Source organism: Schistocerca gregaria, chromosome 2 (assembly GCF_023897955.1).
Source record: "Schistocerca gregaria isolate iqSchGreg1 chromosome 2, iqSchGreg1.2, whole genome shotgun sequence".
NCBI classification, from domain to species: domain Eukaryota; kingdom Metazoa; phylum Arthropoda; class Insecta; order Orthoptera; family Acrididae; genus Schistocerca; species Schistocerca gregaria.
Genome location: NC_064921.1, coordinates 135,668,673 through 135,683,364, shown reverse-complemented (window position 1 = coordinate 135,683,364; position 14,692 = coordinate 135,668,673). Strand labels below are relative to the sequence as shown.

General features: G+C 44.9%; 1 protein-coding gene across 2 annotated transcripts in view; it reads left to right on the top strand.

The window, feature by feature from the left end:
• Positions 1–203: 203 nt before the first annotated feature.
• The window catches only part of LOC126336516 (synaptotagmin-15-like), a 229,670-nt gene continuing 215,181 nt past the window's right edge, over positions 204–14,692 (top strand). Inside the window, exon 1 of one of the 2 annotated variants that reach the window (XM_050000297.1) lies at positions 204–306. The gene's annotated coding sequence lies outside the window, so the exon portion shown is untranslated. The remainder of the gene's footprint in view (positions 307–14,692) is intronic. The other variant, XM_050000298.1, reaches the window with a different exon arrangement.

The window sequence follows — 14,692 nt, the reverse complement described above, 5'->3', positions numbered from 1 at the left end:
CGAAATCCTTGTCGGGCTGTCCTGCAGTGTAGTGTGGTGTGGCTGTTTGAGGAACGACGCACCGTAACGAGATAGGCGCCACGATGGCAGATAGGGGAAGTGGGGTGAGGGGAGGAGAGGGGAGGCAAAGTGTCGGGGTGTGGGGGGAGAGGGGGTGGGGGGGAGACGGAGGCGCTTCGCCCGGCCGTCGCCTCTGACGCCGCGTGTGCAGATCGCCGGCCGACCCTCTGCGACGCCGACGTCGAGGCGCACGCCGCTACGGTCGCGATCGGTCAACTGTTGCTCCTGATTCACCCGCCGCTCTCAGTAAGTCGCTGGACGTCGCTCACAAGCTACCTACCGCCTTAGCTTTGTCGCCGCTTTGCGCCTGTAATTGTAGCCATCGAACTTGTTTTATACGTATCGAACCTTGGCCATACTACCAGCAGTGCGAGCGCAACGCTTCTGAACGAACTCACACGGAGTCTAAATCAGGAACGTCACGTTCACTATTTTTGCAAATATTGGAATTCTAAAATAATTAATTTGTACTAGTACTCCCTGGCGGCTTCCACTTGGCTCATAGTCTGTCCAAAGAAAATGACAGTAGTACGGCCGTAATAGAGCAATGTTCATCGGCACTTTAACATAGATCAGTGTACAGCAGAATTCAAATGTATCCCACTTACCGTCTATACTTGCGAAACCTTATCTTTAATAATGCACTTTTAGTACGACGCACTTTACGAGTGCTGTATTGATCGTCAGATAAGCGGCGAATGACTCTTTACTACTAGCTTGCTTCATAAATTATTGTCTAGTGCCAACGCCCAGTTACAAAAATACCCATCCAGTAGGACTGTTTCCTTAAAATTTTTCTGATGATGAACCCAAAAATTTGCCCTATTGCACTAAAAGTATGTTATCTTTTACCTGCGAGGACTTGAGAACTATGTCACTATGCAGCCTATTTCACAAGTCAATATCGTCCACTAAGTGCATTATTCATACTCTACATATTTTAGAAGAACTCTTTATCTGAACGGCAAAATTGTAAATTTCAGAAGGCATGTATACTAGAATTTGAGATGGGATTAGATCCAGCATTAATAATTTGATCATTGGACAAAATTAAGAAGGGTTTTCTGCATTTTTGCAGTACGTAAATAGCTGAAAATGAATGTCACACTGCGCTGTGCCACGTTGTTAAGTGCACAACAACAGCTGCTTCATATCCTCCCTGAAGTCCTTTATCCATCCCACATGTCACAGATAGTGTTGGTTCGAGACATCTGTTTCTGTACATAAATACCATCTGCGAAACGGTCTCGATCATAAACATATGTGGAAGTTGTGTGTTATTCCATCTGAAACGAAGGAAGTTATAGCAACGCAGTGAGTTTTAAATGTATAACTGATCATAAACAGTAGAGTTTGCATTCGTTCTAGATGCAATCCACTCGGAACAGATCGGTGGAACTTTACTCGGCACGTCAGGCTTCAACTTTTTTAAGACTCTCGGAGTTTCGAAAGGTTCCGAATTTGCAAACCATCTGGAAGTAAGGCAACAGCTGTTTCGCGCGCCACATCACGACTGAGATGGACGAAGCAAGGACAAACAGCAGATCGATCGGGTAGATGTGTTCTCGGCGTCGTCGACCCGCTCCCATCACTGACGCGCCGTTCGTGTTCGTTAAAGTGATGGACGCTGCGAGAGGGACGTACCTATCCAAGCTGCGAGAAACAACAGAACCGCTCTCGCGCTATAGATGTTTTCTGAAATATCTCGAGGTGTAACTAGTAACGATCTCCAGTCTAGCAATATGAGTGTGAAAGGCGAAGTTCAAGGGGAAGTTCAGAGTTGCACTCAATATGTATAGTGTGTGTGTGTAACTCTGAACTTCCCCTTGAACTACATCTGATTTTCTCCATTTTTTCCATATGGCGACTATTCAGACCTCGTCCATACAGAATTCATATATCTGTTTTCGAATTCTGTTTGGACGAGGTCCGAATAGTCGCCATATGGGAAAAAATGGAGAAACTCAGATACAGGGTCATGAATCTATTAAGAGGCGCGGAGGAGGTATTTTCTCTTTCTCCTTCTTCTTCTGCTGCTGCTGCTGCTGTTGCTGCTGCTGCTTTTCCGGACTCACTGGACCACTTCAGTCAAAGGTTTTCCGATCATCTTCCAAAAATTTTCTTTCCGAACTGCTCAGTGCCTTTTCATTCGTTCCGATCTAGTTTGTTTATTTTTGTGTTAAGTCTTATATTTATGTTCTTCAGTTTCTTTAAAATTTCTATTTTGTTTTGCAAATCGTTCAGAGCTTATTGTAGCTCTTTCATATCCTCCCTGATTACCATTATTCCCGGCGGGGTCAGGGATTTTCTGTGCCTCGTGATGACTGAGTGTTGTGTGATGTCCTTAGATTAGTTAGGTTTAAGGAGGGGACTGATGACCGTAGATGTTAAGTACCATAGTGCTCAGAGCCATTTGATCCTGTTTTCCATTAACCCTCCTACATGTCACCTAATGTACAATGTTTATATTTTTTCTTGGTAATCTAGTTACTGGTTTTCTCATAATGTGTCAAAAAAAAAAAAAAAAAAAAAAAAAAGGAAAGAAGAAAAAGAGATCCTTTTCTTCATAACATCTGTAATAGGTTGGGATAGGAGACCAAACAGCGAGGTCATCGGTCTCATAGGATTAGGGGAGGACGGGGACGGAAGTCGGCCGTTCCATTTCAAAGGAACCATCCCGGCATTTGCCTAGAGCGATTTAGGGAAATCACGGAAAACATAAATCAGGACGGCCGGACGCGGGATTGAACCGTCGTCCTCCCGAATGCGAGTCCAGTATGCTAGCCACTGCGCCAACTTGCTCGGTCATCTATAATAGGATCTATTTGTTTGTATACCACTTCATTTGGCACTGTCCGCCATTGTCAATCTTTTTGATATTTCTTGTTTATGCGTGTTATAGCGGACGCTGGCCATTACTGAACAGAGCCGAAATAGTGTTTGCAATCTTTTCTCTGCCACTTCATCGTACAGCCCTTATTGAGCTGCAGAAGGCCGCTCCAAGACCCTGGTGGGATGATTCCGGAGACATTTCCCAAACAACGATAACATGACTGCAATATACACTGAGGATCAAAAGTCATGGGATAGCGATATGCACATGTACTGATGGCGGTGGTATCGCATACAAAATGTATAAATGGGCAGTGCATTGGCGGAGTTGTCATTTGTACTCAGGTTATTCACGTGAAAAGATTTCCGAAATGATAACGGCCGCACCACGATTAGTAGCAGACTTTGAACGCAGGTTGGTACTTGGAGCTAGACGCATGGCACATTCCATTCCGGAAATCGTTAGGGAATTCAATATTCCGAGATCCACAGTGTCAAGAGCGTGCTGAGAATACTAAATATGACGCGTTACCTGTACCTCTCATCAGGGACAATGAAGTGGCACACGGCCTTCACTTAACGACCGAGAGTAGCGGCATTTCGGTAGAATTGTCAGTGCTAACAGACAAGCAACACCGTGTGAAATAGCCACAGAAATTAATGCGGGATATACGACGAACGTACCCGTTAGGACAGTGCGGCGAAATCTGGCGTTAGTGGGCTACGGCAACGGACGACCGACACGAGTGCCTTCCCTAAGAAAACGACGTCGCGTGCAGCGCCTCTCCTGGGGTCGTTACCGTATCGGTTGGAACCTAGACAATTGCAAAACCGTGACCTGGTCAGGTGAGTATCGATTTCATTGGGCGAGAGCTGTTGGTAGGATTCGAGTGTGCTGCAGACCCCACGAAGCCATGCACGCAAGTTGTCAACAATGCACGGTGCAAGATGGTGGTGGCTCTATAATGATGTGCGCCGTGATTACGTGGAATAGACTGGATCCTCTGGTCCAGTTAAACCGATCACTGACTGAAAATACACTACTGGTAATTAAAATTGCTACACCAACAAGAAATGCAGATGAAACTGGTATTCATTGGACAAATATATTATACTATAACTGACATGTGATTACATTTTCACGCAATGTGGGTGCATAGATCCTGAGAGATCAGTACCCAGAACAACCACCTCTGGCCGCAAAAACGGCCTGGTCATCGAGTCAAACTGAGCTTGGATGGCGTGTACAGGTACAGCTGCACATGTAGCTTGAACACAATACCACATTTCACCAAGAGTAGTGACTGGCGTCTTGTGACGAGCCAGTTGCTCGGCCACCATTGACCAGACGTGCTGAATTGGTGAGGTATCTGGAGAATGTGCTTGCCATGGCAGCAGTCGAGCATTTTCTGTATCCAGAAAGACCCGTACAGGACCTGCAACATGCGGTCGTGCATTATCCTGCTGAAATGTAGGGTTTCGCAGGGATCGAATGAAGGGTAGAGCCACGTGTCGTAACACATCTGAAATGTAACGTCCACTGTTCAAAGTGCCGTCAATGCGAACAAGAGGTGACCGAGAAGTGTAACCAAGCACGGATGCGACCATCATGATGCTGTAAACGAAAAAATGACGTCTTGCCATTCGTCTACCCAGGTTCGTCGTTGTGTACACCATCTCAGGCGCTCCTGTCTGTGATGCAGCGTCTAGTGTAACCGTAGCCATGGTCTCCGAGCTGATAGTCCATGATGCTGCAAACGTCGTCGAACTGTTAGTGCAGTTGGTTGTCGTCTAGCAAACGTCCCCATCTGCTGACTCAGGGATCGGGACGTGGCTGCACGATCTGTTACAGCCACGCGGATAAGATGCCTGTCATCTCGACTGCTAATGATAGGAGGCCGTTGGGATCCAGCACGGCGTTCCGTATTACCCTCCTGGACCCACCGATTCCTTATTCTGCTAAAAGTCATTGGACCTCGACCAACGCGAGCAGCAATGTCGCCATACGATAAACCACAATCGCGATAGGCAACAATCCGACTTTTATCAAAGTCAGAAACATGATGGTACGCATTTCTCCTCCTTACACGAGGCATCACAACAAAGTTTCACCAGGCAACGCCGGTCAGCTGCTGTTTGTGTATGACAAATCTGTTGGAAACGTTCCTCATGTCAGCACGTTGTAGGTGTAGCCACCGGTACCCACCTTGTGTGAATGCTCTGAAAAGCTAATCATTTGCATATCACAGTATCGTCTTCCTGTCGGTCAAATTTCGCGTCTGTAGCACATCATCTTCGTGGTGTAGCAATTTTAATGGCCAGTAGTTTATGTTTTCGCCAAGAATTCCTGCCCACACACTGACACTGAACCGATGCCGATGAGACGTTTCAACTATTCCCAAGGATTGTCTGTACCCCAAAGGTGTCTATTATGCTGACTGATGATGCTAGTTCTTGTAAAGGTTGCTTCATCGGTGAAGAGGACTGATGACAGAAATCCCCTAATTGTGATGAACCTGGAGCAAAACCATCGACAAAATCTTTCCTGTAGAGGGAATTCTGCTGCTGATAGTGCTTGCATTCGTTGCAGGTGACTGGGATAGAAGTGGTTGACATGCAGAATACACGTAATCGTACTTTGGCTTACAGCATGTTGGCGGGCCACTTGCCTAGAAGTTGTACTGGGGTTCGTCTCACTGTCCTGTAGAATCTGGTCCTCCAGCTCTGATGTACGCACAGTTCGCCGCCTCTCTGCACTTTCGTCTGTCTCACAGGACCCATGACCCCATAAAGGCCAAAAAAGGGGCTTGAAATGTTGTGTGGTGTGGTTGGTATCTGCGAGGGTACTTGTTTTGGTAAAGCCGTGCTGCCTCTCGACCCTTTCCATTTTCTTGGCCGTACACTCGGCTTGTTCCCAACACGAATCCCGGACCATTCAGCTGCTTATAGTACGCTGTGTCAATCACAAAGCCTGCAAACAACAAGGAATACACGGCATGTGCTCAGAGGAACTGTCATTCGTCAGTGCCACCTACCGTGGCAACGATGCATTTCCGACTCGTGGTTCAAATGTTCAAATGGCTCTGAGCGCTATGGAACTTAACATCTGAGGTCATCAGTCCCCTGGAACTTAGAACTACTTAAACCTAAGTAACCTAAGGACATCACACACATCCACGCCCGAGGCAGGATTCGAACCTGCGACCGTAGCAGTGAAGCGCCTAGAACCGTTCGGCCAACGCGGTCGGCCACATGGTTTTTAAGACCTTTTTTCTCCCATTTCCGTTGAGTAACCTCTCCCTGCAATTTGTCGACTTTATAAATGTTACCCTGTACCCAGGGTGAATCACCTAAATCTTGAACTGCAGCTATTGTGGAAATGCAAAATTCTATTGATGTTCGGTTTTCACTGAGTGTGTTGGTAGTAAGCGGTTAAAAAAAGATTGTAATGATACTTATAAAAAGTATTTTTGTGCAAACATCATTTTTTAAATGAAACTATGCCAATTGACATTAAGAGACTAAAAGCAGAGTAAATTAGAATGTCAGTAGTGTTTGCTGCGGGACTGTAGTGCGAGTCGTCTATGAGATATCGTATTCTGAAAAATTTCTACACCGACACTTGTTTGTGACATTCAACCAGCGTAGTTGTTAGGTACGATGTTGTTTTGTTTACTTACTTTGGGCGTGTGTGTTCCTTGCAACTTGCAGTCAGTTAGTGTGTGCCAGTCCAAGCAGTAGGTAGTGAGTGGACGATCGGATTTAAGAACGCTGTTTGTTCATGTACGGTGTATGTGGCAAGATATCCCAACAGACGTAAACCGTACCGGCAATTACACTAGCCAATAAAATTTTACATTTTTTCTGTAACTGGCATGAAAGAAGCTAATCTTTATGTTTTCAGATGTGCTGATAACGAAAATGTTAATGAAAATGTAAGTTATAATAACTTTACATTACTGCCCATATAAAGCTTATGCATGCAGCTATTTACCACGGTGTTACCTTGGTCACTGAGGGCGCAATCGCGTTGCCTTGTGTTTTTTGTGATTCCCTGAATAGTGTCCAGTGGTAATTGGCTAACAGTGATGCACTCCACTTTCCCTGGTATCTCATTTCCATGTCAGAAATTTGCAGTAGAAGCGTTCTCCGTGCTCGTCGGTTACAGCGCCGTAACTGTCAAGAAAGAAGTCCAAGTGGGAATCCTGGAAATGTAACTTTAAGGACTTGTTGCACCCCACTTTTTTGTACCAGTGCAGAAGATTTGCTACAAGATCCTTATAGTTTTCTGCCCTCTTATTTCGTAGAAAGTTTGTCAACAGTTGAACAAAGGTATCTCTAGATAGCTTTTCATCACTTGCCAAGATGGTGTGGAAATGCTCATCTTTGTAGAGTCTGCGTATCTGGGTATCCACAAAATACCCTCTTTCATTTTCGCCTTCTAAGACGTGTAAATTGCTCGCTCAAATAGAGAAATACTTCTCCTGTTTCGACCATGGCCTTAACGACGTTTCTCATTAGTCCCAATTTCGTATGAAGAGCAGGCAGAATTATGTTCCTGCATTCAACTGCGTCGAGCATTACACTGTGAGACCGCAGTTCAAGCCTAGTTCAAGTGATCGACGTTTAGGCCAATTTTTCTTTTTGTAATGAAGTACTTTGGCGCGGCTATCCCAGACGCACAGGAATCAACAGAATTTGGTGTAGCCGTGTTGTAGGCCAAGTAATATTGTAACGTTCTTTTGTTGATGATTAATGCTTTACGATTACGCTGAATGAATGTCTGAACTGTGGAATCGGTGCTGAACTCGTAGTATCGTGTGCGTGTTGTAAGTGCAAGTAGTGTGCTTATTCTGTGTTATTGCTAGCAAACCTTTACATGAATTGATTGGGCAATGTAACTCCCAAACACCAATAAAGAAATACAGTCAAAGCAAAATACATACAGTCCGTTAGGCACCGAATCAGGTGGCCCTGTTCAAAACTGATAACTTTGGTCCCTGTGCACATAGCAAATAAATTAAATTGTCTTACCTCTAAAGCAGCAGCGGAGTAACGTGGTAAATTCTGGTGTCATGAAAAAATATGAATATGCTAGCTACAGGTTCAGCAGTCTGTAATGCTGGCCATAATACTTGAAATGTACATGAAATTCATCTGGCTGATAAACGAGAACATGTAACAAAATCCAACTTCTTTAAAAACATATGACCTGGGCAGGGAGGCAGTACTGATTATGGTGAATTACTAACACTCAGTTTTTTTGCAAAATTCTATTGCAAGTTAAGTTTGGCTTTTCAAAAACATCTGACAATTGAAGTGACATTACTCACAATTGATTCACATACAATGAGATTTAAGCAGAAAGTATTCTCTAACTTCATAAAACCAACATAAACGCAAATCATCAAATTAAATGTAGCTCTGGTAACAAATCTTAGAAACATTACAAAAATGAAATATCTAACATTTTTATCAAAACGGTTTACGTACATTTTGGGGTTACTCAACAATTACAAATTATCAGCCAACTCATCTATACTAACGCGCTGGCAAAAACAGAAATCACAAGCATTTAACATGTTTACCTTGGTTGCATGAAGACTTCTGCTTCCATGTTCAACAATATAGACATATCTACATTAATTTAACATTTGGTGACTTCACACAGCACACCACAAAGACTGCCTACTCCATCGCCTTTCTCTCACAGACAGCTACCTACAAATGTGCGCCCAGCGCTCTCTTGCTCCAACACTATAATAATGGCAGACCACAGATCTTTGGCTCTGAGGTTGCGCGCAGTCAGCAATCCGTATTATCGAGCCTATCACAGACTTTCATCGTTTGTAGTATACTAGTTTCATTTTAATTTATTAATATTCTTATCTTATTCTAATAGCACATATAAGTGCGCCCCAGTATACTCCTTTCAATATGCCCGTGACTTTCAATTTCCCGGAAATCTGCCATTTAGGCTTACGATAGCTCAATCGCAATAACAATTGTTTCATGCTATCACATATTTCTTTCGTGTAAGGTGCATGCCAAATCGGAATCGATAGTAACACGTTGCCGTTATGCAGTACATACACTTGAGACTTACTTTGGAAGAGTCGACCCAACAACCTTCACTGATCACTTTTATAGTCAATGTCCAAGCTACCATTAGTCCCTGTACATAAAAAAATTCCAAGTGACTTTCACTTTCGAAGAATGGATGGAATGGTATATGGCGGTTACGGAACGCAGTCACATTTACCACCTTATCAAGACAATTCCATGTTGGAGTCCTTACTCCAACAGTTAAGTTTTACCTTCCGGCAACTCCAGACCTCCCACAGCTCATTACATTCACTCTGTGTTCTTTTGTGAATCTGTACAGCCACCATTATACACAAAATGAGGATCTTTCGAAGAACTGGGTTTTGAAGGTGATGATGCAGCATTAGTTTCACTACCGGCTTCGTCACTATCGTGAACAGATGGGACAGAAACAGGCAGTCCGTCTCTGCGAGGCACTGGTCGCATGGCCGATAGTATGTTAGGGCATGTCAAGGAAGAGTTCTTATTGTTGGAAATACCATGTGTTAATGAAGTTTTAATACGAGAGTAACAGTGGTTTGATGGTCCTCCCCCACAGCTGTTGTTGCCTGAAACTTCATCACTCTACCAGCAGTGGGATTTCAAAGACTTTATGGGATGCTAATGAAATATAATTACAATTAAAGGCATCCCCCCACCCTTTAGCTTAGAAACGAGAGCTAATTCGAGTTTTCCATCGTCGTTTTCGTTGTCAGCGTGGTCGATACAGTTAACAACCATTGATTTCATCCCAATTACATTTTCACTGTTGACGAGTGTTATTTACCAATCTCTTCAACCAGTTACGTGAAAGCGGTAGTGTAACAATTAGACAACTTAACAGAAGGAAGCAAGGACAACAGAAGTGGAGAAATTAATGTTTTTGCTGCTGTTGCAGTTGATCCACACGCTAGCTCCCGCACAATCGCACGAGGACGCGGCATGAGTCAGGTAAGTGACCTATGCATAGTCCATCGGCATAGGTTCTACCCCTATCACATCTCTCTCCATCAAGAGCTGCATGGAAACAGTTATGGGAATCGTGTTAACGTCTCTACATGGACATTAAGACAGGATATGTATCTTGTTCAGTGACGAAAGGCCACATTTACCAGTCATGGCCAGGTATACCGCCGAAACATACCCTACTAGTTTGTTGACAACACCCGTTGCCTTCATCAGGTGGAACGTCAGCGTCCGTGTAGTGTAAAAGTGTGGTGTGGGATAGTGAACCATCAGCTCACAGGCACGTTTTTCACAGACGGAACACTGAACGTGCACAAGTATTACACCCTCCAAACAGGCCGTCTTCCATAGATGCTCTGCAAAGTAGGAGGAAACTGTGGTATCAATATGATGGCTGTCCAGCCCATAGTGCACGAGGTACTACAGCGTATCTTCACGAATTGTTTCCAAATCGTTGGACAGGATGCAGATGACCTGTACCTGGTAGGCCTGTTGCCCAGATTTGACGCCTGTAGACATTTTCTCTGTGGAGAAAGCCGAAAGATGCTATCTAAAAGGACATGTCAGCTACACACGATTATATGCAACAACGTATTGCTCGTACTTTGGAAAGTACTTATATTTCTGTTTACTCCTCCATTATTGCATTATCTTTATTGAACGATTGGATTAGCTAGCAAATCCTGTGGTCCTTTCAATCACAGTTTCTAATGAGATTCTCGCTTCCCCATTTGCCTCTTCTGAGAAAAATTTAATGACATTACAAATAATCACACGTGCCAGATTATGAAAAACTTCCCTGTACATGTGATGAGTGAATACTGCTGTCCTTATTTCACTTGAGTCCTACACTCTCAAACTATAGTCCACCATGCTCATAGCTGTTAGCTTCCAGAACATTTTCATCCCGGTGAAGCCTCCTTGTGCTCTCTGCACCAGAAGGTGCCAGTTATCGCTTGTTACACTGAACAGGGATTCCTCTCAGTTACTCACTCTGGTCCATCGCTATTGGTCTCGATCACGATGACCGCAGCAGTACTCTAACTGGCATGGCGGTGGAACAGAATCATAGCAGCGCACCTCAAGAGCTTCCCAGTGTTCTCTTTAACGGTGCAATCGTCTTGAGACTTTACTGGGAGAAAATACACTGAAGCGCCAAAGAAACTGATATAGGCATGCGTATTCAAATACAGAGATATGTGAACAGGCAGAATACGGCGCTGCGGTCGGCAACGCGTATATAAGACAAGTATGTGGCGCAGTTGTTAAATCGGTTACTGCTGCAGGTTATCAAGATTTAACTCAGTTTGAACGTGGTGTTATAGTCTGCTCACGAGCGATGGGACACAGCAGCTCCGAGGTAGCGACGAAGTGGGGATTTTCCCCTGCGACCATTTCATCAGTTACTGCGAATATCAAGATTTAACTCAGTTTGAACGTTGTGTTATAGTCGGCTCACGAGCGATGGGACACAGCAGCTCCGAGGTAGCGACAAAGTGGGGATTTTCCGTGCGACCATTTCATCAGTGTACTGCGAATATCAGGAATCCGGTAAAACATCAAATCTGCAACATCGCTGCTGGAGGAAAAGGATCCTGAAAGAACGGGACCAACGACGACTGCGGTCCCATGCTATGTAGTAAAGATGGCAGAAGTGCAGCCCTTCGGCAAATTACAGCAGATTTCAATGCTGGGCCATCAACAAGTGTCAGCGTGCGAACCATTCAACGAAACATCATCGATAAGGGCTTTCGTAGCCGAAGGCCCACTCGTGTAACCTTGATGACTGCACGCCACAAAGCTTTATGCTTCGCCAGGGCCCGTCAACGCCGACATTGGACTGTTGACCGCAAACATGTTGCCTGGTCGGACGAGTCTCGTTTCAAATTGTATCGAGCGGATGGACATGTACAGGTATTTAGACAACCTCATGAAACCGTGGCCCCTGTACGCCAGCAGGTTAATCAAAGTTGCGGAGAAATATTGGTCTGGGCTCTGTTGCATAGAAATCAGATTTGCTTTCAGTTCTTAAAAATGTTCAACATGTGGGGATTTAAATGATCCGTGAAATTACTCCTTTTCCGAAGAAAGCATCAAACTATTTAATTGGAGCTGAAAGCTCCCGTTGGAAATGTTCTTCGAGCTGGTATTCATTAATAGATCATAATTGAAGTATACGTCAATTGTCAAATAAATACGTACCTTCTTTAAATGAACAATGTTTTACTGGCTTTTGTGTCAATGAAATTATTCTCGTAACATGAACTATCTGTTCACTGGCTTATATACAGATATATAAGACAATTTCCTTCAAAATCTCGCAGTGGCGTCGATTTCTACTTCACAAGAATGAAAACTCCTAATGAACTACTTCTTAACAAGAACAAAGACTTCCTACACTAAGAATAATTATCTGAGCGCTAATCGCCACAGAGTAATGAAGAATATCTTTGTCTCTCTCTCTAGCACCGTCACGTCAAGTCACGCTACTTTCTCTCGTGTTGCATGATACATCATACCACTCGATCAGTACATGGTAGACAGGAAGTTCAGGAAAGTGAGCAGTTTTCCGCCGTAAATAGTTGGAGGCTGTAGAGACCAGAATCAGAAGCAAGATGGTACTTGAAGTGGAGACACCTATCACTATGATTTTGTGCTGGTACCTGCTGCGGCACTGCTGTATTGAAGAAACATTTGCTCTACACTAATCCGCCCCTCCAGCACTGTTATAAACTTATCCAGAGAACGGAGTACACATGGATCCATGGTATTGTTCAGAAAGGTCGGATTTTTAGCAGGTTTGTCAGGTAAGTACAGTAGCAGATATGTCAGATTCATAATTGTAGCCCCTGTTACCGTTGTTGGTAGGCGAAAAGGTTGCCCTGAAATGTCACACATTGAACCGTTTCGTTTATTGCTATTGTGCTACCCTGCAGCTCTATATATTCGTCTCCCCTAGGTCACCACATGCGTACGAATGCAGTCGGTGGTTACACGCGCGGATACGATGTGATATAACAACGATAGGGTTTTCTGCTCCAACACTACAACGAACTCTAAGATACAAAATTGTTAAGGCTTTCGTGGCCACTTGTTGACAAATTGCCTATTGGCTTCTGTCTCGGGTTCTTCGGCCGACGTTCATCTAATGATTTTACTGACGTTTCGCCAGCACGAGTGGTCGGCATTGTCAGAGCTTCACCCTCCATTGCCTGTGGTGAACTGGAGCCGAGCTCGCGGCCGCAGACTATATGTACCTGGCGCGCCAACGTCCGAGGGCTTCTCCACGGTCATTTCCGGTGCGGTTCTCCTCTTGCTACCTGCGACGGTCGTTCGCTGCAATGCGGGAAGCCAGGATCCGTTTACCTTTCCTCTTCCTTGTTGAAACTGTTCGCGTGTTTTTATATTTCTACAGCTTCTCTGAACAAGCGCGTGTGATAGTCCTTCTCTACAGCCAGAACTTCCGTGTCTGCGAATTTTATTACGTTGTCGGTCTCATTCAGTGAGTGCTCTGCCACGGCCGATTTCTCCACCTGCCCCAACCTGCAATGTCGCTTATCCTCTTTGATCCTGGTGTTGATTGATAGTCCAGTCATTCCGACATAAACTTTTCCGCACGTGCATGGTATACGGTACATTGCCGACATTGCAAGTGGGCCCCTTTTCTCCTTTGCCGATCTAAGACACTCTTTGATCTTCCTTGTCGGTTTGGAAATCGTCTTTACGCCGTGTTTGCGCAATATACGGCCGATTCTGTTCGTCACTCTAGAAATGTATGGCAGAAAGTCCTTTTCTGATTCCTTACTTCGCCGAGTGTTTGGCTCTGTTACATTTCTAATATAACTTGTGGAGTGAAACTTCCTGGCAGATTAAAACTGTGTGCCCGACCGAGACTCGAACTCGGGACCTTTGCCTTTCGCGGGCAAGTGCTCTACCAACTGAGCTACCGAAGCACGACTCACGTCCGGTACTTACAGCTTTACTTCTGCCAGTATCCGTCTCCTACCTTCCAAACTTTACAGAAGCTCTTCTGCGAACCTTGCAGAACTAGCACTCCTGAAAGAAAGGATACTGCGGAGACATGGCTTAGCCACAGCCTGGGGGATGTTTCCAGAATGAGATTTTCACTCTGCAGCGGAGTGTGCGCTGATATGAAACTTCCTGGCAGATTAAAACTGTGTGCCCGACCGAGACTCGAACTCGGGACCTTTGCCTTTCGCGGGCAAGTGCTCTACCAACTGAGCTACCGAAGCACGACTCACGTCCGGTACTTACAGCTTTACTTCTGCCAGTATCCGTCTCCTACCTTCCAAACTTTACAGAAGCTCTTCTGCGAACCTTGCAGAACTAGCACTCCTGAAAGAAAGGATACTGCGGAGACATGGCTTAGCCACAGCCTGGGGGATGTTGCCAGAATGAGATTTTCACTCTGCAGCGGAGTGTGCGCTGATATGAAACTTCCTGGCAGATTAAAACTGTGTGCCCGACCGATACTCGAACTCGGGACCTTTGCCTTTCGCGGGCAAGTGCTCTACCAACTGAGCTACCGAAGCACGACTGCCAGGAAGTTTCATATCAGCGCACACTCCGCTGCAGAGTGAAAATCTCATTCTGGAAACATCCCCCAGGCTGTGGCTAAGCCATGTCTCCGCAGTATCCTTTCTTTCAGGAGTGCTAGTTCTGCAAGGTTCGCAGAAGAGCTTCTGTAAAGTTTGGAAGGTAGGAGACGGATACTGGCAGAAGTAAAGCT